We start from the raw sequence: 27,788 nt of genomic DNA on the forward strand, positions 1-27,788 counted from the left end.
ATGTATATGCACACATACACTTATGTGTGTTAACGTACACCTGCACCCACCCAGAGTTCACCATGCTTACAGCCATTAATGTACTTAAGGGTGTGTAAATTTATTCACATGAAGTGCATTTTACTTACTGCAGAAGCAACCTTTGAACCAGGAGTAGGAATTAGAATCTTCCTCATTCTCAGGTTAGTAATTTAACTACTGAGCCCCATTAGTCATGACATCTTCTTCCTGTGTAGTGGGAGAATACCAGTAAGGGAAGTGGAGCAAGCTTCACATGCTGAAGGTGTGAAACCAGGAAGAAGCCAAGGTGTGCAAAATACTATCAGTGGCTGTAGAGAAAGGATTGCTATGGACATTTGAGAATGGATGCAGAAGTGCAGAATCTGAAGTGTAAAATGAAAGATGAAAAATAAGACCCACCTGCCCCATCAGCAGTGGTACACACACATACCAGTGAGCTATGTGAAGGACAGCAGGTCCCCATCTTATCAAAACTCCTGCCTTACAATCCCCTTCTGGTACACAGTCTTTATTGTAAGTGCTTCCCACTTCTTTTATCTTCTGAGTCATAAAATCCTCTGAGGCTAATGAGGGAGATAGCAGTATTATTTTCTCCAAATGAGGTATGTACCTACATTTTCTAGTTTGATATTATTCCACCTGACTACAGAGAATTAAATCAAAGAGACTGCTAGGGAAAAACCAAGTTAGAAATGAAACAATGACAGAGATGAGCTATCTCCAGAGAAATGCCAAATGACAGGGAAGAAGGCAGGGAGCTATTAACTGTGAGACAGGCAGCTGCTTGTCTCCAGTCAGGCTAACAGGTGTATTTTCCTTGACCAAAGCCTCAGAGAAAAAGAAAATTAAATTGTTCAGAAAAGAAATAAACCCCTGGCTAAAGAAGGGTGGTGTAGGGAGTATTTAGCTGTAAGAAAATGCTACAAGGAGGCAGTGAAAAGCAGGGGAAGCAGCAACTGCCTGAATCTCCAGGCTAGCAAAGGGACGTCCACTTCAAAAAAGAAAAACAAGAAAGTTAACAAAACTCACAGGAATAAGCAAGATTCAGAAATAGGTCTTCTGCTTTTTTATCTCCATTCTCCGAATCCTGTGTACTTTGCAATGAATAAATAATGCTTCGTTTTGAAGAAACGGCCTTGCAGGCGCCAAATAGGGCTGGATTCGCTGCTTTTGCACAGGTGAAAAACAGCTGTAACCCAGTGATCTAGTCTAGGGACTGTGTAAGTATATCCAAAGAAGGGCTTTGAAACCTCTCACTAGTGGGATGCCTTTGGGAGGGATGAAAAGAGCCTAAAATGCAGTTCACTATAATAGTGATAGACATAGTTGGGACTGCTGGAAGTTGTACTCTTTTGCTTCTCTCACATTCTGTTGTGGACCTGACAGAAATAGATGCCACATATGCTGGGTGTGGCAGGATCTTCTATGCCTTTGTAAGTGTGCAAATTGCCAGAAGGCATGAGTATCTTAAAATTAGAGAAGCAGGAAAAATAATGGCTTGGTATCCCACCTGCTTTGGAAATAACTGAAGAACTCACCCTGGTGACATGCAGTGATCTGGGGCCCTGGAAGATGAAAGGTATTTTAATGAGAGTTCACTAGGGCTGTGAATGTTCATTGACCTGATAAGCACTTTCACTTCTAAATTACTATTGAAATCCAGTGTAAATAAGTAATAACCAAAAGTGGCTGCTGACTTAGTGCCATCTATAGCCTAGAAGATACATGTACATCATAGGGGGCCGTTTCTACACTTACATATTGGAAGTCTCAGCAATGAAACTGTGATTAAAGGAGAAGAATAATAACATACAATTCAAAAATATATTCTCACTACAGAAGAAAGGTATTTCAAAAGGATGACACACTGAAGCTTCTTCTGCTACAAAATGCATCACACTTATTCTGTGACTAGAGAATATTTATACCGGTGATTTTCAAGCTGGCAGTTCACATAAACACTAAATTCCTGTCTAAAACGTATATATACACACAGACATAAAATGACTACACACAAATGTATAGACACACACACACCCTCCCTTAACTATAAAGTTTTCCTTTCCCCATTTAATTGTTGCGTTATTGAGCCATATTGACTTTTATCTCTTCTAAGCGTGCATTGTACAAGTAACTTACAATTTACTCTGTGTTATTAGTTTCCCTTGGCAAGTTAAAATTTTAAATAAAATGGCTAGAATATATGATCATGATGAATTGAAACAAATTAGATGTATTACTCTAGGTAGGAGGCAGTATTGACCTATTCTAAAATACATTATTGGGCCAATTCTAAAGCAGAGGAATCACAGCCAATTGATTAGCAGCTGTTGGAATGCATCTTACATCAATACATAACTGTATTTTCAACAGTTTTCAGTGTGTTATTACTAGAACTCATCTGCAGCCTGAATTTTGCTCCCCCCTCCTCCATCCAGCTTTAATATGTTTATCTGCTAATACTGAGGTGTGAAGGGGCAAATTCTCTGGACTTGATCCTACTGTCAGTGCTGCTGGTGTAAATCACTTAGAAAGAAATGGGATTATTCAGGGTTCACACTGGCTAATCAAGAGATGATGATTGTCCTTTGTGCTTCCTTTCAGAAGGAACTCTGCTATATTGCATAAGATTCCCTTGCAGTGATATCCTTTAGAAATAACTTCTAAAGGTCAAGCAAAACCGAGAGGAAACTTGAGCTTTTTCTCACTGTCCGGCTACATAGGATCTGCAATCTTTGCTATTTGTGGTACTACTCACATTAGAAAGAAACTCTTTGAAAATCTTCAGGTCTCAAAACTCAAAAAGGGACAAATAAAATCAAGATTTAAGAGATGTTTTCTTTTCCTAGTATCAGGAATAAAAGCATTTAGGATAGTCTTTATTAATATGCATGATACCAGCAATCACTGCCCATTAATGTCTTTATGCAGTTAAATTAATGTACTATAGTTTCTAACAAACACACACTGATTTTTTACCAGTTTCTAATTTCTCTCAATTAAAAAGCAAAGGTTGCTTTGGTCATAAGGATAAAATAGAATTAAATTCTTTGGTAAAAGATTAAAAAACATCTGCACTAGAACAGCACAAATAAAGGCATAACATTTAAATACACTGGATTCAATTTTGTTTTTAAGCTCTTTACACACAAATAAAATCTCTGTGTGTGTACATACTCCTTTAAAATATGCAATAAAGGCCATTTTTCACCTAGAATGGATTGTATTTGTCATTTGGTACAAAGCCCCTTTCAGAGAAATTGTTGATTTTTCACACAGGCTCCTATACTTCTCATTCCTTTTGTATTATTTCAATCAGCAATGGATATACATCTTTGTTAGCCTAATTTGGGGACCTACAGAGCAGGAAGAAGGAAAGCACAAAGGAACACACTTGACATATTGGTCTATTTGCTACCTCTTTTAAGCTCAATGCATACTAATGAAAGTGATTGTCCTGGTTTGAGCAGCAGCAGTCAGTTTTCTCCTTCTTAGGAGCTAGTACAGTGCTGTGTTTTGATCTTTTGGCCTGGGAACAGTGCTGATAACGTGGATGTTTTCAGTTGCTGCTCGAATGTTTGGTCTGGCCAAGGACTTTGTGAGCCTCATGCTCTGCCAGGGAGGAGGGGAGGCCGGGAGGAAGCAGAGACAGGACACCTGACCCAAACTGACCAAAGAGGTATTCCATACCACAGCACGTCATGCCCAGGGATGTAACTTAGAGTGACCCGGAAGGGGTAGAGGGACTGCAGGGTTGGAGAAGGTATCGGTCGGTGCTTGGCTGGGGGGAGTGGGGTGAGTTATTGGTCGGCTGGTGTTGAGGTGTTGTATTCTTTCCTCTTGTTATTTCCTTTAGCACTATTATTATTGGTGGTAGCAGTAGTGATTTGTGTTATACCTTAGTTACTGGGCTGTTCTTATCTCAACCCGTGGGAGTTGCATTCTTTTTGATTCTCCTCTCCGTCCCTCCAGAAGCAGGGGGAGGGCAAGAAGGGGGGGAGTGAGCAAAAGAGGTTTGTGGTTGGGTTTAAACCACGACAGTGATCCAAACTATTCTTCCCCACTCCTCACTTAACAAGCATAATAATAAATGAATATTTAAACTAGCTGCAAATATATTAAGTGGAAACAAATAGGTTTCATTTGTAACAACTGCACACAGGTTAATTAACAAGAAGGAGCTTTTGTGTTGAAACAAGGCTCCCTGATGCTGTACATGCAGGTGCCGTTAAGGGCCAATTGAGCTCTATAGGATAATTATGAAGTACCATTGTGCTCTACCGTTTGTTAACAAAGTGCTGCCTGCAATTTGCCTAAACCTATAAACCATCATCTGTGATCCTCAGCAGCAATTAAGTGACAAACATCTTCTCATCGGAGACTTGGGAAAACAAAAGAGACATGATAGCATTTAAGGAGCCAGATGGATATTTCAGAATGTCAACTCTGACAGCCTCCCTTTCAACAACAAAATATAAACCAAGAGCCAGCTTGGTACCATGCTGAGGGGGAAAAGTCACATCCAAATTATTAAGAGGAGGGAAGCGTTAATAATCATAGGAATGCTCATTTGAACAGCTCTTAGTGGGAAAGCCTTGGACTAGCAAACAAGAGAAAGATAAAACCCTTTTCCCTCTCAAAACAGCTCTAGCTGCAGTTTTGTTGAGTCTGGGTTGTTTTTGTTTCTTGTTTGTTTGCTGCTTTGTTTTTTTTTCCTTTTAATTCTTCCTTCTGATGTCTTATCTTCACAGATGATGAGTTTTTTCTTACGAATTAAAGTGTAAAAACTATTTTTTTTCTATGAAAAAGACAAACCAACAGACAGAATTTTCTCCAGGGCATAAGTTACTAATTAGTTCTGCAAAAATAGCCTATATTAGGAAAAATTATAGATCAGCACAAAGAGGCTTTTTAAAACAAGAGATCTACTCCTACTATAAAATAATTGATCTAGAAGTTTTGAGGATGTCATCTTTAAAACGCTTCTGTAAACTCAGCAGTAATTCCAGAAGCTATAAACTCTATAAAGGCTTAGTTGAATTAGTTCACTTAATTGCCTGCTTGGGAGACCCTCCAAAACTTGTGTTTTCATAGATAAGGATCTTCTGGGCATTTTGTTGCCTACATCAAATGATGCAGTCTAGCTGATCTGTGTAATTGGTAGAGTTAAAGGCTATTCAGTAACATGAAAAAATAAAATAAAAATCGTAAAAAATCACTAGCTAATCTACTTTTTTCTTTTTTTTTTTTTTTTCCTATTGCCAAAACAGCAGCATTTACAAATGTTTTCAGCAACCATTTTGAAGCTACAGCTGAGTGTGTTTTGAGATACCATCAGGTCAACAGCTCTCTTGAAAGAAAAAATCAACCCAAGGCCAAACAGTCAGACAGGCCTAATTAAGTACTTCAGGAGTAGGAGAAGCACTCAGATAACTACAGCTGACTTGACCCTTTTCTTTGTACTTCACTGGGCTCCTGTATACCTTTGCCACTTATCTCTGGATTTATGTTTTTTATGAATTATTTAAAAACTGCAACTTCAGATCTACAATTAGTTTTCAAGGAAACAGATGTGAGAAAATAATCGCAATTTAAACAGCTTAAAAATAGCTCTGATCTTGACAGAATGCAAAATGCCAGGTTTTCAGGCCTGCAGAATTCACCACTTGGCAAAAAGTGTCATTAATCCCTGTGTGCTTTCTGGCCTTTCTTTACAGTGCGCTGTCAAATGTCATGGATCACCTGGAAATCTAAAAATCATGACAGGGTATTATTATCTTTAATGTGGAAAGAACAAACAAAAAACCCAACCCTCCCCCCCCCCAAAAAAGAGCCCTACAAACAACCAAACAAACAAAGTAATTATTTCAGTTTTAAGAAAGAAAGATTAGCTAAAACAAAGATAATCCCTGTAGGCATGCCATTGCGCCATGTTAGCTCACTTATGATGGAAAACTGATGATAAAGTATTTTGTCATTCTGGGGATTTTATAATTCCGTACTTTTTTAACTGTAACGAACACAAGATTGAGTTTTTTTTGCTACCTCCAGTAGCATCCCTAATGACCCAAGATTCATGAGTTGATTCCTCCTTTCCCTGCTGAAAAATGTTCTCCTTTAGCTTAGAAGTCCTGCACAATGCTTGAAGATGCATCCTAGAACTTTTCTTTAGGCAGATTGATAAAGGCCTGCTCCCAGCATCATGGACGTCACTGGGTAGCCTTTCATTAGTTCCTGCAAGGATGTACCACCATCCAGCTTGCTTAGCACAATAAGGCTTTGAATTTTCATTTAGGGACACTTGGACCTCAAAGTATGTGTTGCGAAAAGAGCCAAACATGGCTCCATGTACAAGGAGAGATGTGTCAATGGAAGTGAAAGATGAAGCCACCAGCACCACCCTGAGCAGCATGCAGTGTCTGAGACTGTGATCTGGGGACAGCAGAAACTAAATCCTTGAGAAAAAATTTAACTTCCAGGTAACTGGAAATAAAGCACTTCAGGGCAAGTTTGCAAAGCCTGATGAAAAATCATAAAAGAGGTGGTTTTTTTAGGAAGTTCTGGCTTTCTTTGTGATTTTTCATCTTAAACGACCTTGGAGACTAGTTCTTTGTTTCAAGCAAATTCTAGGCAGATCTGGCTTTGTGTTAATGCAAAGCTGAACCCTAAATAAAACTTAGGATTGCATACACCTATGCAACAGTCTCCACTTACCTCAGCAAACTTCTCTGCCTTGGGTAACGACACACAAAAATGCATAACACTGAGTTACCATCATTCATATATAAGCATCTCTGTTACCAAATTGTTTACAATTTGCTATCTTCTCTACCAGATTCATTTTTTTTTTTTTTCCTGAGCAGGAAATATCTTTTTGTGTTCAAATTTCACCTAAATTATGATGAAAGCTAGAATTATTTCTTCATCAATTGATTTTCTGGGTAATTTCTTTCTGGCTGAAAGAGTCATTCATGACTATGTGATTCAGTAAGAACAATTTTTAAAGTCTAATGAAAGTGATAAATGTGTTATTTAAACATTTTTTCAGTATTTAGTTTGCTACTCTACTCAAATAATTCATTAATTGCTAGTTAATCAAATTCTATTTTGTACTTACAGGTATTTTTTCCACTGAAAAGAAATTTTAAAAATACCAGCTATTATTTTTTTTTATTCTCCATTGGCTAGAGCTTTTGGAATATCATATCCTGTTAATTTATAAACACATGGATTGTCACAGCCTATAAAATAACTTTCAAGCACAGTGAAAGAAAAATACTGCTTACAACTAGAGGCTTTTAACCTAATTAGCATAACCAAGCATAAAATATAAATGATCGCAGACTGTAACGTGAAAAATAATTGAAAACAATGACTATGTCTTAGAACTGTACAAATCAGACCAATGGTTTGTCCTACATTATTAAGGTCCAAAGAAGAAGGATGGTAAATAAATGGGAAATAAGTATTGTAAAGATGTGTTTTGGGAACTTACACTGAGAATATGAAATCCAAATTACCCAAGTGGATTTAAATATTTGAGTTTTATTTAGATCTCCTGCCTGTATTGGCTGGGAGGAGAGTTAATAACAATCTATTCACGCAGTCCTTGCCCATAAGTGTAGAAGGCTGAAGGCAGCAGTTCTAGAAAGTGATGTGGAAGTCAATTAGTGGTAACATGCATAGGTACACTGTTTCCCTGGGGGGTCCTAACTTACCTGGAAAAGCAGCAATGATAGCAGAAAAGGTGATCAAGACAGACAGAGGAACTTTTTTAGACTGGCTGGTTGATACAAGCATATGAACAGGTAGAATTTGGGGAGCCTGGCAGCATGGAAAAAAAGGAATTCAAGAGAAAGCAAGATCCACAGGGTTTTTCATTGTAGGTCTGATCTGACTCCTATTTGAAAGAAAGCATAAAGAATCTCTCCTGCCATATAATCCACTGGACTGAAATGAAAGAAGGAGTATTTGTCGCTAAGAAGTTTTCCAAATCAGCCTTAGAATTTCTGCTCTGGGAATTAAATCTGTACAGCAGTCTACTGGGTCTTAGGGTTACTTAGCGGAATACATAATTCAAACTGATGTGATTTTTTAAGGAAATTCGCTTTAGCACAAAAAAAAAAAAAAACAAAAACCACAAACAAACAAAAAAAAAAAAAACAACCAACACCAAACAAAATAACCCCAAACCAACCAACAAACAGACAAAAGCAAACAAAACCAAAACCAACTCACATTTATTTTTGGGAGAAAAAAAAAAGGAACAAACAAAACAAAACAGAAACAACAACAACAGCAACAAAACCTAGCATCTGTTGTTTCCTGCTGTTTCTACAAATACTTATTCCTTGACTTAGAAAATAGCTGTAGAAAATTAGGCAGGTAAAGTGGAATTTACCTGACTTCGAATGTAAGGAGAATAGTATATCTAATGTTTGCTCAGGGGTTAACAGAGCAGGATTGCTATGTTATTTAGAGTCATAGCAAGTTCTTCCAGTTTAGTCGACTTGCATATAAGAAAGACCCAACGTTCAGCTTAGTAAGTATCTCCAATACAGCAGTGGAACTAAAAAAAACCCAACAACCCAATAATAATAATCTCATATCTTTCACCCTCCCAAGAAAAAATGCCTTAGATTGTGTTACCCTCTGGCAGCAGTGATATAAGGCATTTGGTTGGTAGCAGTCACTAAAGGACTTTTATGACAAGGAAAAAAGGAAAAAGTGTAGCACTTTTCATGCCTTTTCATGCCTTTTCATGCCTACGAAGCAAGTTTTACACAAACTGTTGATGAATGGATAGGTCTACAAACACAGGGAGCTGCCATCTATGTGACGACCAGAAGGTGGCATAATCTCTACATTGATTGAAGCCTGTCAGCTCCGCTGCTGAGCACAAAAAGCGGGTTTATTTGCAGGCGGAGATGCTACCGGTGTTCTCCTGTTACAGATGATCAGAACTGCCGTTCATGCGGGTCACAGTTTTGCCTTTTCTGGTGGTTCCTTGTCACATCGCCAAGAAAGTCACTTGTTGGATTTATGCGGCTTTAGCAGCATCATCTATTTAGGTTGCTTGATTAATACTTGAATTCATTGTGTTATTTTTATCTTAGTTTCTTTTCCTTAGGTTAGTGATTTATTTTTTCCTCTCAGAGGAGAATAATCAGCATTGTCGTTTGTTACTAACTGAGTCATGCTGTCTTTTAGTCATTATGGACTTGATCCTGGATCTCTGAAATCAGTAGGAATTTGCATAACTGTCCTCTAAGTGGTTAGGTGCAGCCTTAGAGCTGCTTGCTATCAATTTATTCCACTTTGTGTAATTCAAATATGGGGGTATATTGTGAGGGAGATGCCAAGCTATCTGTTCTACACGGACTATGTTACCCTGTTAAACTAAGAGTTCTCACTTCAGGATAATAATGCTGCTAGCTTCCTCAGGTCTCAAGTATTCCCAAAAAATTTCAGGACTGATTCATAAAATTCACCATCAGTTGCATTTGTCCTTTTCCCTGATCTATTCCTGAACTGACTGGGATGTAAGAATGCATTCCTAGCTCTTTTATCTTTGGAAGTTCTGCAGGAAGGGTGCTATTTAAAAAGAAATTGACTGCTCAATGACCTAGTTTATTTCCTATGGAAATAGGGATCTTTTAATTTACTGTTAAATTGCCTTTCAATGAAATCTTGAATTACCTTTATGTAAGAGAAATTTAGTGCAGGGAATGGCTATTTCATTTTGTCTTTGAATTTGATTCTGCAACTCCACTTCCGTGATTTGATAAGCATGTGTGCTTTACAACAGTGCTACTAAAAGGATATGAGAATGCAACACAATAATGCAATTACAGAGTTAATATACAACAAAGGGAGTTTGGATCATTCCTCCAGATTTTATTTCTTTTTAATCCATTAAAAGGCTTAGAGAGATGCTTCTTTGAGTTTCAGCATTTTCATTTTCCGAAATTATTATGTCTTCAGCTCAACAAGAGAAGCCTCTGTGCATTACATTGGCACTTACACTTTCTGCCCTGGCCATTGGCATAGCACAGGTCTGTATGAAAGCAGGAAGATAGTCTTATGTAGTTGGAGATAGAGGAAGGCAGCATAAGAGGTGCAGCAGACAACAGAAGAAGCTCAGGGGCCCAGTGCTGCTCTGTAAATTCTCTAGCTATAACAAGACTTACACAGGTGCTGCTGGAGGGCTTCCCTGCACTGAGTTCAGCACAGAGCCAAGTCTGGGATTGAAATGCCTTCAAATGCAGTAAAAAATGGTCATTTACTATTACTGTTCATAGCAATGAGAGAAAGTTATCAAACAGTTTTAGAGGAAAATATGCTTTGCTTTTTCTCTACCCAGCTAGCACGTAGCACAGGCAGTGGTCACCAGTATTGCTGTTCATTACCTGTATAGACTAAACACAGATCTGACACACTGCTATCACAAGCACTAACCAAACAGAGAGTAGTTGATAGGGTTTATACTGGAAATTTGAAGCACATTTCACCAGTTCTTGAGAATTTCCCAGTTTTGTTTAGAAAGATGGGATAAGAAAGTCTCCTCTTAAAAAACCCAAACACAAGCCATTTAACAGATGTTCTTAAAAGTTTCTAGTATAGCTTTCTTTCCTGCAGTTGTTTGTCTAAAGGGCAAGAGAGGGAAGGGGGGAACAATATGAATTAGAGTTTCTGTCAGCATATTTTCATGTTGCTGATTTAAAACCACATGGCTTGATTTTAAGTTTAAAAGTTGAAATATCAGTTAACATATCCATAACATATAACTAAGCAATGCTAGGTTAATGGTTGGACTTGATGATCTTAAAGGTCTTTTCTGAGCTAAAGGATTCTATTATTCTATTCTATGATGATCAGGTGGAGATACTGATCACAGGTATTTTAAAATTACCTTACAAAACTGTTCTGCACACTTATTACTGGATCTACCAGAGACCTAAAAAAAGAAAAAGTTAAAAATAACTTGATTGTAAATATGCCAAAATCAGCCTGACTTTTTGGTTTTGAAATCTTAAAGCCTGCCACATTAGAAAAAAACAAAAATGAAACAGCCCCACAAGACCTTTTGCATAATGTAAAAGCCCGAGTTATGTACTTTCAGACCTCTGTCTCACTGAATTTGACAAAACCTTCCATTCATACCTTGCAAAGTTTCTTCTCTCTACAGCCTGTTGAGAGGAACTGTTTAAAAGTGTAAGTCACTAAGTCAGATATTCAAAAGTCCTTTATCTTCAGCTCTGCTTGGCTTAATTGGAGTAAAGTACCATTTTTTTCCCCTCAAGCAACTCCATGTGGAAAACATCTCTTGTGCTTTGTGAATAAATCTTGAGGGTTCAAACTGTGAAGTGAAAGCAATTGGACATTTTTTTGTTTAAAAAAATAAAAGAGGGGAAAAAATAAAACCAGATAAGAAACCGTATTAACTAAATGAAGCAGAGCAATGAACTGAACTGAGTCTTTCCTGTCTCTGTCCCTTGGAAAATTCAGGTTCTTTCTCCCCCTTTTGTTTCAGTACAAATTTAAAACTTCTGCTGAAAACCACTCTCACTGAAATTATTGACCAAAAATTTCTGTGAAATGTTTGGGCTTCAGCATAACAGTTTTTAAAAACATTTCAATTAATAAACATCACAGCTGATAATGTCTTGCAGTAGCATCTCCAAATTCATTAGAATCCCTGTTGAAAGCGCTTAAGTATCATCTATCCAGATGTGTAACTCTGTACTCAGTTGCAAACTTCTGACTACATAAATGCCATTTTGCTTTTATTGCTAAAAAATGAGCTAGATTTTTAATCTAATAAAATGTAAAATATTATCGACAGGTCTCCTCTCATTACCCTTCTTTTTATGTCAGACCAATAGCACCAGAGGGGTGGAGATGACACTCTGTTTAACATCTGATGCTGGATTAAGAATACCAGGGAAGAATTCATTTTAAAAAATACTATTTTACCTTTTCTCTTTATGTTCAGGCAAGATCCTCAGGTATTGCAAAGTTAAACTAGTTTAAGCTTCATAGATGAACAACTCCTCTTTCTGAGGCTGCCTCCTCAAAATTGGCTGGCCTTTTATTCAAGCTGTGCTGTCCATTAGTTTTCTCACTGGAAATTTTATTTTTTTATGTAGGTATACACTGTGCAATTAGTATAATTAACACAATTTAACATAACAAAGTCTAAGAACAATCAGTACAGAAAATAATTGCTCCTTCAAATATGTAGTTGCCAAACAACTTGCTCCTAGAAATCTAGAATTAATCCATTATCCTAACAATGAAATTATTGAGCTATGCTGAGCCAATGAAGCAACAGATGAACCAGTCAAAACCCAGCTCTCAACAGAGACATGATTTCTCTTCCTCTTACAACCTCCTCTAAATCTAAACCTGAAGATTATTAGGAGCATTTTTAACAAGTTGCTGCTGCTGGGCAAAGGATGCAGTTAGTCACTTGAATAACTCGGACCAAAACCATCTAGAAATCCCCTGCATGTGATACATGGCTTAGCAAGCGGATCACCACCTGCCACAGAAGCTGGCATTTCTGAGCAGTATTCAAGGTTGCCCCATATCAAGCGCATTCAGCAGTCAAATCAGGAGGTACCAAAAGCACAGCTCCTCTGGGACAGCTCATCAAGACAGGAAAGTTCCTATTATCTGGCTGCCTGGGGCAACCAAAACCACACTTAATTACCACCCTTCAGACAAGGTGGAGACCTGCATTTAAAAACTGTGTGTGCATTGAGTGAGCAGCACATAAAGCTGAAATGGAAAACTGGCTCTCTGCCTCAGAGTTTCCAAGTGCACGTCCTTGAAGAGCAGAAAACTGGCAGGGGAAGCTGCCATCCTGCCTGCTATTCTCCTAACTTTGTCTGCTCAGTGCAGACAGCCAGTCACCATTGAGACTCAGTTTCAGAGAGTGGGGATATGTCTAGCTTCCCAAAATGTGAGCCATTCATATGTTCCTTTCTGAGAACAAACCTCTGGCCCATAATGTTTCTGAACAAGGCACAATACTTCTTTGTCTGCTAAACCACCATGATGTTATTTCTATGACTTGATCTCTCATCAAAGCATTCCAAGCTGGCACTAGGCAGTCCGTGCTCAACTTAGGTAAAGGAACTATAATATGATATCATGGCATGTTTTCAGTCAGTCAGAAATGCCAAGCTCTTTTTGGTACAATATTACTTGCAATGAGACAATTTTGACATGTGCATGTACCTTATGCTCAATAGCACTGATGTCTTTTTCAACTAATAAAAAAGTGACAGTTATCAAAACGTGGTTTAACAAAATGAATGAAAAGCTCTTCTTTTAGCACTGCTGTAATATGTTGAATGGATTACTATAACTTCTAATATTGCTACTCCTCCATAGATGTATGGATTAGGCAACAAAAAAAAAGAAAACTCAGGATGATTCTAAGATGCTTGTCATGATATTTTCCCTCCCAGACCCCTGCACCTGCATTGCAATCTGGAGAAACTATGGGTAGAGCCATTCAAGTTAATGGGTTAAGAACAGGCTCACACACAGAGAGAAAATGCTCATATGCCAATGCTCTTCCTTATCCCTTTGTCTCTTTAGGAAGACAAACCCATATTCGGATTCAGCGCTTGGCAATCACCTCCATCCCTCCTTGACCCCAGGACTCCTGGTTAAAACAGTATTAGTTTCCAAATGGCTGGGTGAGATATGCATTGTACAGGGGTGTCTCCAATTATCTAGTGTAGTCTGATACAAATGCTCTTCATCCTTAAAGCTGTAGCTATGAGCCTTAACATCTCACTCTGGGCATATGAGGCTATACGTAATTATGACAATTGGTAATGTTGAATTTTGAAACTTGAGTGACACAACAATGAATCTGAAAAAATAAATAAATGAAAGGGCATCCATCTAGGTTACATTGTCCACTTCTTTGTTAACTGAGAGATTGCTTAAATTATTAAAGTTAATCTCTCTTTTCTCTTATGAAACAATGACTTTTGTGTAATACTGCTGACTTTCGTATTAACATTTTTGACAGTTTGCAGTTGGTTTTAGGAAGAAAGACTTTGACTGAGACAAAATACAAGAAGATACTCATCAGGCTAAACTGTCTTTGCCATGGAAGGGAAGCATTTAAACATATACAACAAACAGATGCATGAAATAATTTCAGGGACAGAAATTACAATATACAATTTCTTCTGAGAAATTCAGGAAACAACATTATTATGTATGTGATGCAGACGTCCACACAAATATGAGAAGTGATGCTTTGGAAGAGATATTTTGATGTATTATAAAGTGGGATTTACATTTTTACAATGCTTCCAGCATCCAAGCCTTGCAAAACAGCTTTTCTTGGGCAATAAAAAGCAAACATTCCCTCCTCCTAAATAATTAGTGACATTTGAAAGTGAAGATGAGTTGTCAAAACTGCTCTATTCTTTGAGAAGAGCATAGAAAGACATTTATTTATCTCCCAACTACACAGTTGGTTTTCTGTGCAATTTAAGATTGCAGTGATATTGCTTTAGTTATCCCCTACAAACTAGCATTAATTATTCCTCACTCTTCTGATTTAACATTGCTTCTCCATGTGTACCACAAAGACGACAAGCACAGCGGGATTTTGCTCTGTCTCAGTTCCACCTCTGTAATACACGCATCTCCTTATCGCATGTGCCTACTCCTTGATTTAAATGCTTCTTTTCTTCTTCGTTAAGAGGCATAGGAACAAAAAGTCTAAGGTGGTTAGGTGGTTAGTGTTTTCAACTCAGCATGTCAGCAGCTGAAGGTACATGCTGTGGCCTCAATCCAGCAAAGCACTGGGACAAATAAGCAGGGCAAAGCCCGCAGGTTCACTGTGCGTAGGGTTACTTCTATGTTTGACTTAAGCAGGCTCTCAAAGGTTTTAGTAGAGTACAACTATCAGCTGCAGACAACATGTTAGATGTGTCCAAGTTTTTCATGTTGTGATGAACATAGCCTGTTATAAAACAATGTCCTCATTTCTCATAATTTAAAGAGCGTCTACTACCATCACAGAATCATAGAATGGTTAGAGTTGGAAAGAGCCTTAAGATCAAGTGTCCTCTTCTGATATCAAAGTAAATACCAAAGAAGAAAATGAAGGAGAGATCGAAAAGAAATACAATACCTATAAATCATTCTGCTAACAAGGTATAAGACAAGTGTCTCTGTGAAGAACCTATTTCACTTAATATCACAGAAAAGAAAAAAAAAGAGAAAAGGAATGGAAAAGAAATATTTCAAAATATGTGTTAGATTTTATGCAGGACATGCAAAGAATATGTAATAGTCTGACAGAAGGTGATTTCTTGTATTTCCTTGAGTTATTGATAACTTTTAATTCATCAATAATGAGTGGGAGAAATTATGTATTCAGAGAAAGACTCTATGTTCTGTTTATGCAACGGTGTTTGATGATGAATGTGTTACAAGGAGTAACAGCTGGGCATTCAGAGCTAGGGAAGTTTCTGTGAAGGACTTTGCGGTCACCAGGAGGGAATAATACTACCCTACACATGGTTTTTAACCAAATCTCTTCCAACTGACACTGGAGCAGGCTGCTCAGAGAAATTGTGGGTGCCAATACCAAATGCCTGGAAATGTTCAAGGCCAGGCTGGATGGGGCTTTGATGGTCTAGTGGAAGGTGTCCCTGTCCATGGCAGGAGGGTTAGAACTGGATGAGCTTTAAGGTCCTTTCCAAACCATTCTAGGAATCTGTGATTCTCTTTTTATTTTTTTTTTCTCTGGAACAGGTGTCAGTTTATTGGCTGCCACTGAGTGACAAGTAAACCCCTCTTAAATTCTCTGAAACTGTAGAAATGGATTAGAATGGGAATAGTCCTTGGGGTGAGAGAAAATGTATTTAGCTTTGAAAAACACTCGTGTTCTGGTTCTGTACATTCATTTCTTCCTCTGTCCTGATCAATATAGTTAGAACTGCCAAAAAGAAAAAAAAACATCTCTGAAAGAAAAGTTTTCTATCATAAAGAACTAGATGGTTGAGGTGAAAAATCCTTAACCAATCTCCCCACACTCCCACACAAAAAAACTTTCCTGCAGGTAAACAAATTAAAGCACTTGCTTGAATAGAGCAAAATCATTTAATTTTTATCTCTACATTTTTAACTTTCAAATTATATATTTCTATGTATCATAGAATCATAGAATAGTTAGGGTTGGAAAGGACCTCAAGATCATCTAGTTCCAACCCTTCTGCCATGGGCAGGGACACCTCACACTAAACCATCCCACGCAAGGCTTCATCCAACCTGGCCTTGAACACCGCCAGGGATGGAGCACTCACAACCTCCCTGGGCAACCCATTCCAGTGCCTCACCACCCTAACAGGAAAGAATTTCCTCCTTATATCCAGTCTAAACTTCCCCTGTTTAAGTTTTAACCCGTTACCCATTGTCCTGTCACTACAGTCCCTGACGAAGAGTCCCTCCCCAGCATCCCTATAGGCCCCCTTCAGGTACTGGAAGACTGCTATTAGGTCTCCACGCAGCCTTCTCTTCTCCAGGCTGAACAGCCCCAACTTTCTCAGCCTGTCTTCATACAGGAGGTGCTCCAGTCCCCTGATCATCCTCGTGGCCCTCCTCTGGACTTGTTCCAGCAGTTCCATGTCCTTTTTATGTTGAGGACACCAGAACTGCACACAGTACTCCAGGTGAGGTCTCACAAGAGCAGAGGGGCAGGATCACCTCCTTCGACCTGTTGGTCACGCTCCTTTTGATGCAGCCCAGGATACGGTTGGCTTTCTGGGCTGAATTTCAGATACATTTTCCTGAGTGTTTGTTTTCCTAGGAAATTATTTAAATTGTATCTATCTATCTTTTCATTTGAGTTGGAAAGATGACTAAACTGAAATATAATAATTCTTTACAGGGTAATTCTGTAATTTTGAGTGTTACTAACAACTGGCAGGACTTTTTCTTAGGAAGCAACTAGAATGTATTGAGTTCTGTCCGGGGTCGGATGAGGAGCAAGTGGAATGTCTGTGGGTACGAATCAAGGGGCAGACTGGCACGGGTGATACAGTTGTGGGGGTCTATTACAGACCTTCTGATCAGGACGAAGGAGTTGATGAGGCTTTCTACAGGCAACTGGAAGTAGCCTCGCGACTACATGCCCTAGTCGTCGTGGGGGACTTTAACTACCCCGATATTTGCTGGAAGACTCACACAGCCAGTCATTCACAGTCTAGGAGGTTCCTCGAGTGCATTGATGATAATTTCTTAATGCAAATGGTGGACGTACCAACTGGGAGAGCAGCGCTGCTAGATTTAGTACTCGCCAACAAGGAGGGTTTGGTCGAAGTGGTGACGGTCAATGGCAGCCTTGGCTGCAGTGACCATGAGATGGTGGAGTTTAGGATCCTGTGTGGAAGGAATAGAATACCTAGCAAAGCCACAGTTCTGGATTTCCGAAGGGCCAACTTTGGCCTCTTCAGTCATCTGCTAAGGGAAGTCTCATGGGAAAGTGTACTAGGCGGTAAAGGGGCTCAAGATAGTTGGTTAGCATTCAAGGACCGCTTCTTCCAAGCTCAGGATCGGAGCGTCCCAATGAGTAGGAAATCAAGTAAGGGATCTAGGAGACCGGCGTGGTTAAACAAGGAGCTGATGGGCAAACTCAAGTGGAAAAGGAGAATCTATGGATTATGTAAGGAGGGGGTGGCCGCTTGGGAGGAATATATGACAGTTGTTAGAGGATGTAGGGAGGCAATTAGGACAGCTAAGGCCTCCTTGGAACTCAATCTTGCTAGTCGGGTTAAAGACAATAGAAAGGGCTTCTTCAAATACATAGCAAATAAAACTAAAACAAGAGGCAATATAGGCCCACTGCTGAACGAAGTGGGTACCCTGGAGACAGAGGATATAAAGAAGGCAGAGGTGCTGAATGCCTTCTTTGCCTCTGTCTTTACTCCTGCAGACTCTCCCCGAGGGCCCCGGATTTCTATAGCCCCAGAAGGAGTCAGGACAAAGGAGGAGTTTGCTTTGGTAGATGAGGATTGGGTTAGGGATCAGCTATGCAAACTGGACACCTGTAAATCGATGGGTCCGGATGGAATGCACGCACGGGTGCTGAGGGAGCTGGCGGAGGTCATTGCTAGGCCACTTTCCATCATCTTTGGTAAGTTGTGGGAAATGGGCGAGGTGCCTGAGGATTGGCGGATGGCAAAGGTCACACCAATCTATAAGAAGGGCAAGAAGGAGGACCCGGGTAATTATAGACCGGTCAGCCTTACCTCCATCCCTGGAAAGATGATGGAACAACTTATTCTTGACTCCATCACTAGGCATATCAAGGATGAGGGGGTCATTAAGAACAGCCAACATGGTTTTATGAGGGGGAAGTCATGTATGACCAACCTTATAGCCTTCTATGAGGAAGTGACTAGGTGGAGGGATGATGGTAGAGCGGTAGATGTGGTTTTTCTTGATTTCAGTAAGGCATTTGATACTGTCTCCCACAGCATCCTCATAGATAAGCTGAGGAAGTGTGGGCTTGACGATCAAGTAGTGAGGTGGATCGAGAACTGGTTGAAAGGAAGAAGGCAGAGAGTTGTGGTCAATGGCGCAGAATCTAGCTGGAGGTCTGTGACTAGCGGAGTTCCTCAGGGGTCGGTGCTGGGACCGGTGCTGTTTAATATTTTCATCAATGACCTGGATGAGGGAACTGAGTGCACCCTCAGCAAGTTTGCTGATGACACAAAACTGGGAGGAGTGGCTGACACACCAGAGGACTGTGCTGCCATTCAGCGAGACCTGGACAGGCTGGAGAGTTGGGCGGGGAGAAACTTGATGAAATTTAACAAGGGCAAGTGTAGAGTCTTGCATCTGGGGAAGAACAACCCCATGTACCAGTACAGGTTGGGGGTTGACCTGCTGGAAAGTAGCGAAGGGGAAAGGGACCTGGGGGTCCTGGTGGATAGGAGGATGACCATGAGCCAGCAATGTGCTCTTGTGGCCAAGAAGGCAAATGGCATCTTAGGGTGCATTAGAAAGGGAGTGGTTAGTAGGTCAAGAGAGGTTCTCCTCCCCCTCTACTCAGCCTTGGTGAGGCCGCATCTGGAATATTGTGTCCAGTTCTGGGCCCCTCTGTTCAAGAAGGACAGGGAATTGCTTGAAGGAGTCCAGCGCAGAGCCACAAAGATGATTAAGGGAGTGGAACATCTCCCTTATGAGGAGAGGCTGAGGGAGCTGGGTCTCTTTAGCTTGGAGAAGAGGAGACTGAGGGGTGACCTCATCAATGTTTACAAATATGTAAAGGGTAGGTGTCAGGATGATGGAGCTAGGCTTTTTTCAGTGATATCCAGTGATAGGACAAGGGGCAATGGGTGTAAACTGGAACATAGGAAGTTCCACGTTAACATCAGGAAGAACTTCTTTACTGTAAGAGTGACAGAGCACTGGAACAGGTTGCCCAGGGGGGTTGTGGAGTCTCCTACACTGGAGATATTCAAGGCCCGCCTGGACAAGTTCCTGTGTGATGTACTGTAGGTTACCCTGCTCTTGCAGGGGGGTTGGACTAGATGATCTTTTGAGGTCCCTTCCAACCCTTGGGATTCTGTGATTCTGTGATTCTGTGAAATAGATCAGAAAATGGTTTAAGAGCAAGAAGAATTTCTAGTAAGGGATAGAAGTAGTAATAATAACATTTAATTTGAATGAAAATTTTAATTGATGAGCAAATAATCATCATAAAATAATCTGTTCTTGTTGATTTTTATGCTTGTTTCAACAGAAAACTTGTATTTACACTTGGGATCCTCTTGAAAATTTTAAATGAACAATATGTACAATTCCTTAACTAAATAAAGACCCTTCTGCCTAAAGTGTTGTCTTATGTTCTGGCTAACTTAAGCACAGTATCTATAATTCCTATTGTAGAAATATCTAAAGAAAGAAAACAACTGACCTAGAAAAAAATAGTAATGAAGTAATTTTAGAGAAAGAGGTGTAGGGGTATGGAAACAGTCCCACATGACAAGTTGTCTTTAGAAAATTAAACTGTCAGCAGACAGAAAGCATCTATAACCATCTTCTCACAGCTGAGGTGCAACAGATGATTTCCTTCAGCTGTGTGTACTTCAAGTCAGCCAGTCCCTCAGATGTGGAGAACTAGGTGGTTTAATTTCCTAAGGAGATGAATACTTCTACTTGGACCTAGGTGCTATGCCTACAACCCATTATGAACAAGACTGAGAAAGAACTGCACCCCAGGCATTGTTATTCAAGAGGGAAAACCTGTCATTTTTCAGTTTTTATAAATGTAACATTAGGTTATTTTTACAATCTTTTGTGACTTGTAAAAGAGAGTGAGGAAATATATCACACTTTTAAAAAAGTATGAACAGGCAGCTATGAAATGAGGAGAGACAAAAATATCAAGCATGCTTTATTTCTCCAACCTCCCTAAAAACTGAAAATCTCTTTTGTCTGAATTTTGAGAACCAGTGTTCTCTTTGCTTATTTCATCCAAACAATATCACACAGAATTAAAAATAAATGAAAAACTAGAAAAAATCAGAGCCCTAAAATTATAATTATTATAAACCACTAAGGGATTACAATGATTTTCCCCTATTGTGGCTTGCAGCCTAGAAACAGGATATACAGTAAGTGCTACTACTGTTAGCTAATGGAGATTCTCCTTTAGCTCAAGCGGTAGCGCTGTTGCTTTGGGATAGGAAGGTTATGATATGTTGCCTGAAGGGATATAAGTGTTGCAATTCAGGTCCCCAATGAGAAAAAATCTTCACATTGGTGCCCAATTAGTGATCTGATTCCTGGTGTTAAGTCTAATGCAATTTAGCATACACCTGCTGAATAGCACGCATGCCAAATACCAACTGCACTCCTCTGGCTCTGTCTTTGTTCACAGAGTGTTGAATGTTTCATCGCAGGGTAGGGAGTAGAGCACAGGGGCAAGGGGCAATTGTGAACATTTGCCCAAATGAATCTGCAGATTTGCTTCAGCAACGTTTTGGAGCTGTTCACGTTTGCTCTTCAGCAAATGGATATGTATATTCACTGAGATCATACTCCTAGAACTCATCCTAGCAATGGGGTAGTACCTTACTATCCCAAATGGTGATAATCTGACCTAATGGCCTAAAAGAGACCAAAAGGGACAATTACTACCTTGATTTTACAATTTGAAACATAGAGAGAGTAGGACCCCACAGATACTCTAGCCTAACTTATTTTATTATTATGATTCTGGATTTCTTGTGGACACTGTAGAAAAATGGAAAGGAGCTGAATGAGAACTGGGTAAAGGTTTTTGCAACATGTAAACTTTTAGTGATCTGACACTGTTTGCTAAGGGTAGCCACAATTGATTCAGTTAGATTAAAATAATTAAAAAGATGCCTAAGACTCTAAATTCCCTTACATATCATTAATAATACAATAAAATCCCAGAAGAATTAAAATAATCATACCAGCAGGAACTCAGCCAAGCAGCATCCTACAGAGACTCCTTTCCAACCTTTTATCGGTTTGGGAAACATACCTTCAGCCCTGTTAAAGAGTGCTATTAAACAGGTGTTGTTTTGAGACAACTGTATAGAGCTATTTTGTAGCAAAAAGGGGATCAAAGCTTTGGATTTCCACAGACAACCAGAAAACACAATTACACCTCCATTTTGGAATGAGAACTCAACTTGGGCATCAACTGCTGGCCAGAGATGACAATCCTAGTACACACAATTAAAAAAAACCAACCAACATTTAATTCATATTCAAGCTAGTTTTATGTTCTAGAGGCTTGGCAAACATGTTAAGCTACAAAGGTCAGTGCAAGACCATGAAACTCCAGAGTGCCAATATGATTTCTAGTGAGAAGCCCTACCCAGAAAGATAGCTGCTATATTTTGTCTCCGAAGCTGTCCTAAAGTTAGTCTTCACATGGTGTTAAAGTGTAGCACGGTGTAAACCCAATGTCAGCAAAAGGCGCTCAGCATATCCAAAGCACAGTCAATAATCTCAAGCGTATCAGTCAAAAGTGTCAGTCTCTTAGCTAGATGTAGCTGACAAAAAGTATTGGCAAGTTTGCTGTGCACTCTGACTGTCAAAACTGGTGGAGAATCCAACCACTCACTTAAAATTGGATCTTAAATGGAAGGAAGGACACACTGTGCTCTTATAAGGATTCTAATTGCTCTATGACCCTTCTCGAGTGCACCATCGTTATCTTCATCTTAAATGATTTGGCAAGATTTTGTTGGGAGCTCCTTTTTTTCCAAGCCACCATTCTAGATGTTTGCTCACATAATACAAGTTACGCAGAAAAGCAATCAAATATCACGCATTTCTAAATGAAATAATGGAGTAAAGCAAAATAGACAAATGACTTGTGGGATGTATACCAGTTTAAAATTAGCAATAATCATCTTATAAAAGCATATCTAGGTTATAAGTAGAGCATATACTTCATCAACTAAAGCATGCCCATAGTGTTTTAGAAAATGCATGTAAGAGTTTCAACCTCCTCCAACTCAAATTTGTGGTCCAGCAAAAGGAATTCCAGGCTGGAAATTGAAGGCTGTAAAGTGCTGGCTCTGATCCAGCACCCTGGTTTTGATGGCAGTTTTCTTCTTTTCTGCAGTAGGGCCAGAATGTTATCTTTAAAGTTCACAGAATCACAGAATCCCAAGGGTTGGAAGGGACCTAAAAAGATCATCTAGTCCAACCCCCCTGCAAGAGCAGGGTAACCTACAGTACATCACACAGGAACTTGTCCAGGCGGGCCTTGAATATCTCCAGTGTAGGAGACTCCACAACCCCCCTGGGCAACCTGTTCCAGGGCTCTGTCACTCTTACAGTAAAGAAGTTCTTCCTGATAGTTGCAGGTTCCTCTCTCAGAAGACAAATGCACTCCTGTTAGTAGCCTAGAAACAAAACTCTCAGAACTCCCTGTAGCTCTTGCCATTCCACAATGAGGCACAAAGTCTGGATTTGGCAGTTCAAAGTGGAGTAAGATTAGTGCCTTTAACAGTAACTACTTTAGCAAATTGTTAAGGGAATTATGAAATTATGGAAAAATGTAAGTCTTCATTGCCTCCTGTAAGATATGTTTAATCAAAGTTACTGGTCTGAAATTTGGATGTGCAGGAAGAAATACAGCAGGCTGGGCCATGCAAGAATTCAAAGTAGATTATTTTAGTTATTTGAATGATCTTTTGTGAGCTTTAAACCCATGAAAAATGGGCAATCTAATAATTTAATATCTATACATTAAATCTTAAAATCTTCGACTTTAACACAATATTGTCACATAGGCAACCTACACTTGTGTATTCATTTTTAAACATCATTCTCTAGAACTCAAAACTTGTGAAAACATTAACTCTTCATGCTACAGCTGAGAACGGAGGACTTCTTCTGTGATTTCATAAGTAAAAAGAATAAAATCTGTAGTTCACCCTCTGCAATACAGCTAGGACAAAGAGTTTTTTCTTTTGCTGCTCACTGGTTTCCATAATAAACAAAAAAAGGCCATGTTACCTAGCTGCACAAAATCCAGCATGCTAACTCTGAGAAAAAACTTTTTCTTTTAATTTCTGGGCATCTTTTGATGAGCCACCCAGTACTGACTCAGCGGTGCTGGACCTTCACTCGGGGCCCAGAACTCTGCAGCTGCTCTAGCTCTGCATTTGCCTAGAGCAATGTACCAGCTGTCTCTGACTGTATTACACCACAGTAATGCGAACAACTGGAAGCAATAATGTGTCTCCCCATTTGCCTAACAATACCAACATGAACAATAATTCAGAAGACTGAAGATTTGTGCTGTAATTTAATAAACCCCATGCACATTTCTACAATTGAGTATCACATCTGTGCAATGGATCCTAGAAGTGTAATATTCTTTTATAAGGGACCATTAACCAATCTTAAGTTTATAGGTTTCCTTAAATCTTTTTCATCAGCTGTTAAACTACAGTAAAGAGAAAATTGCCTCTTATGAGACAAGGGATAGTAAAATACAAAGACTGTGATTAAACGTCAATCAATTAAGGATTATAATATAATAAAAATGCTGACTGATGATTAAAATGAGTACTTTCTGGCAGAGTTTTATAAGCAATATTAGGAATTGGTTTAAAAAGTCAATAGAATAAACCCAACTTGCGTGTTGTTACATATCAGGGACACTGTCTTAGGTCTATTTGGAGGAGAAAAAAGAATTGTTATTCTGACAAAAATATCTAAGAAGCAGTTTGTTGTCGATCTCCACATTACATAATATAAATTTCTTTCTGTCATTTCTTTTATTATACCCTTGACTCCTCCATTTTAAATCCATTTCTGGATGGAATGAATAATGTTATATATTTTAGTTTCAGCTGGCATTTGGCAAGTTCAGGCAACTAGGATACATTTCATGAAAGTAGGTAACAGATAATGCAGTAAACTAGATAAATAAGTGACACACAAAATATTATTTCATGTAGAAGACCTAAGACTGTAGCCGAGCCGAGTGCAGGAGAGCAGTATATGCAATGTTTGCTTGCGTTTCTTTGCTGAAGATTCTTTAGTGATCTTTTATGGAAAAATCCTGTAGAATTTAGGATTAGACTACATGGATTTTACAGCAAATCTCACATAGAAAGAATACTAGTAGCAAATAATAAGCTTTTTATAGTTCATATGAAACATCCAGCAAAATACTGTGGCAGGAATATAGTTTTCTATTAAATTCTACAGTCTCTTTCAAGAGAGCAATACGAAAGTTTTCATTTTCAGAAGGGAAACTCCATATAATGTACATCTTGCCTAATACTTCCTGTGCTTCTGTTCCCACACTGCTGAGTGGCTGTGGATGAAAATCACCTTACCATGTAGTCTTTTAGCATTATGTTTTGTTTTTCTCCTTCTGATTTGCCATCTTTGAAAACAGGCCATATTTATTTTTCCATCCTCCTTGAACTGTGCCATATGTTTACCAAAGATGACCTCTAATTTATGAAACTGTCTATCACTTCTACATGGGTCATGTTAACTCTCTTAGAGAACATCAATGTTATGTCACATTTTCTGTCTTCCTAATCTCCCACTTTGCTGCTTTTTCCTGGTTTCCCCTCTCTTTAAGAGCAAGGCAAATTTTTCCTACTTACTTTCTTCTTTTAACCTCTTTATAGTCCTTAAAGCTACTCTTCAACTTCTCCTCTCTACTTTAATCCTCTTCTAAACTAGTTTTTTAAGTGGATCTTGTCCTATCATAAGAATCTCTTAAACTCCACATCTAAGAATTAGAGGCTTTGTAAGCACCATAGTGAAGAAGAACATATTTCTTATTAATTTGAATCTTGAGCTTGAGAGGGTGTTCAAGAAAACAGTCTTCAATATAAACTTTGATTAAAAGTCATCAAAATTGTTTGGTAGCACAGAAAGGCAAAGACACAGAGTGGTCATCTACTATCCTTGAAAATTAGGCTGAAAACTACTCTTGTATTCTTTTATCTCTCCAGCTACCACAGATGTCATGTGGTCATGTATTTTAGTTTTTAATGGAAGCTGCTACACTAATAATGATCAGGTCAGTTGTTACACACTGTATTTTTCAGCTCTGAAAATATTTTTGTCTATAAAATCACATCTGCTGCACATACAGACTTTAGAGTTGACACGTTGAAAGGGGCTCCTGCTGTTAAAGTAGTGCAAAATCAGGTCCCTGTATGTATAAGTTAAAAAAATCAACTATGTTTAATCGAGGAGTTATGGGCATGTGATTTAGAAAGGCATTATTATGTCAAAAATCTAATTACATTGATGTAAGATTTTACTGTTCCATACCCCAAAACTTCTGTAGTGGTAGAGTAAAAACAACTTTGACCCTAACCTGGACAAAAACCTGGAGTATTGTGCGCAGTTCTGGTGTCCTCAACATAAAAAGCACATGGAACTGCTGGAACAAGTCCAGAGGAGGGCCACGAGGATGATCAGGGGATTGGAGCACCTCCCGTATGAAGACAGGCTGAGAAAGTTGGGGCTGTTCGGCCTGGAGAAGAGAAGGCTGCGTGGGGACCTCATAGCAGCCTTCCAGTACCTGAAGGGGGCCTATAGGGATGCTGGGAAGGGACTCTTCATCAGGGACTGTAGCGATAGGACAAGGGGTAACGGGTTAAAACTTAAACAGGGGAAGTTTAGATTGGATATAAGGAGGAAATTCTCCCCTGTTAGGGTGGTGAGGCACTGGAATGGGTTGCCCAGGGAGGTTGTGAGTGCTCCATCCCTGGCAGTGTTCAAGACCAGGTTGGACGAAGCCTTGGGTGAGATGGTTTAGTGTGAGGTGTCCCTGCCCATGGCAGAAGGGTTGGAGCCAAATGATCTTGAGGTCCTTTCCAACCCTAACTATTCTATGATTCTATGAAAAAGCTTCTCTAGCTGACCTTTTATGTGACTTTCTTAGTTTTAGCATCTCATGATAGTAACGACCCTCTCGAAAGAAAATAAAATTCCTTTTGTGCTTCAATCTAAGTGATCACACACCACTGTAATGATGACTGTAGGTAAAAATAATATGAACGATTTATATAAATAAAAATAACACAAATTATTATTTTTATAAATAAAAATACTTTTTTATGAAAGTAGTTTATTAAGAAGGCTAATCATATGTGGGATATTCTCTCTGAAATATAGTAAAAGTTTATCATTAAGTTCCCTCTGCCATGTAGCAGGTATAATAAAAAGGGTGGGTTTTTTTTCCCCTTTGCACAGTATCTCAATTAGAGCATTCTTCACAGTTGTATTCACATTATTGGAATAAACTGAGTTTAAAACTAAGGTAAAGTTGATCAGAAACTGAAAAAAAAAAACGTCTCAGGTTACAGACTGAATGATTCTCTTCATCCTTACCATGTGTCATTTTTGCTGATGCAAGACATGTTTTACCCAGCTATCACAGTCTTTTTCTTCTAAAGGTTGATGGCTGAAAAAGCTGCACTAGTAGCTATCCATCACATATGCCTATGGATAACCGCGGCCTTATGATCCATGCTTATACCAATTAGGTTTGGATCTCTGCCAGCTACAGAGCCTTGTTGCACCACTCAGAAAGAATTGGGGAACCTGACTGATTTCCTGATTATTATAGATTATTGACCCTCTTCCAGCCTACTTGTGCCGAAGGCCAGACCTGAAAAAGACAATTCAGAAGCCAAAGAAAATGAGATACTATAGGATCTGTTCTTTATAGGGCTGTGCAATTCTACTTAGAGCCATCAATGTTGTTTTGACTGGGAACTAAGAGGCTGCAGAAATCGCCTTTAGAGAAGCTAATAGTGATAACGTAAAAGTGTCTTTTCCTGATGCTACTATGCAATCCCCTCTTCAGCCTTGCAAAGCAATACTTTTAGGATGCATGCAGCTCAAATTTCAAATATTCCTAAGTCTTTGTCCAGGTTGTGGGTGGTAACAGTACAATATTAAGACACAAAAAGATTTTTCCATCAGTTGCCTCAGTTTACTGTTCCTTATGCATTGTTATTTGCAGTCAACCATTTGTCAAATGCATCAAATATAATCATTCATCCCAAGAAAAAAAAATAATTTTTGTGGCCCAAATTTAGAAGTAGCATGTACTAACTAGTTTGAATTGCTCTTCTTTACAACACCATACACTCTTTAGAAAAACTTAGGTACATGTACTTGTGACAATAAGAAAACATTGCTGTGATTTATTTGCATGTCAAAGTGTAGGAAGGAAG

Source organism: Lathamus discolor, chromosome 4 (assembly GCF_037157495.1).
Source record: "Lathamus discolor isolate bLatDis1 chromosome 4, bLatDis1.hap1, whole genome shotgun sequence".
Taxonomy (NCBI): domain Eukaryota; kingdom Metazoa; phylum Chordata; class Aves; order Psittaciformes; family Psittacidae; genus Lathamus; species Lathamus discolor.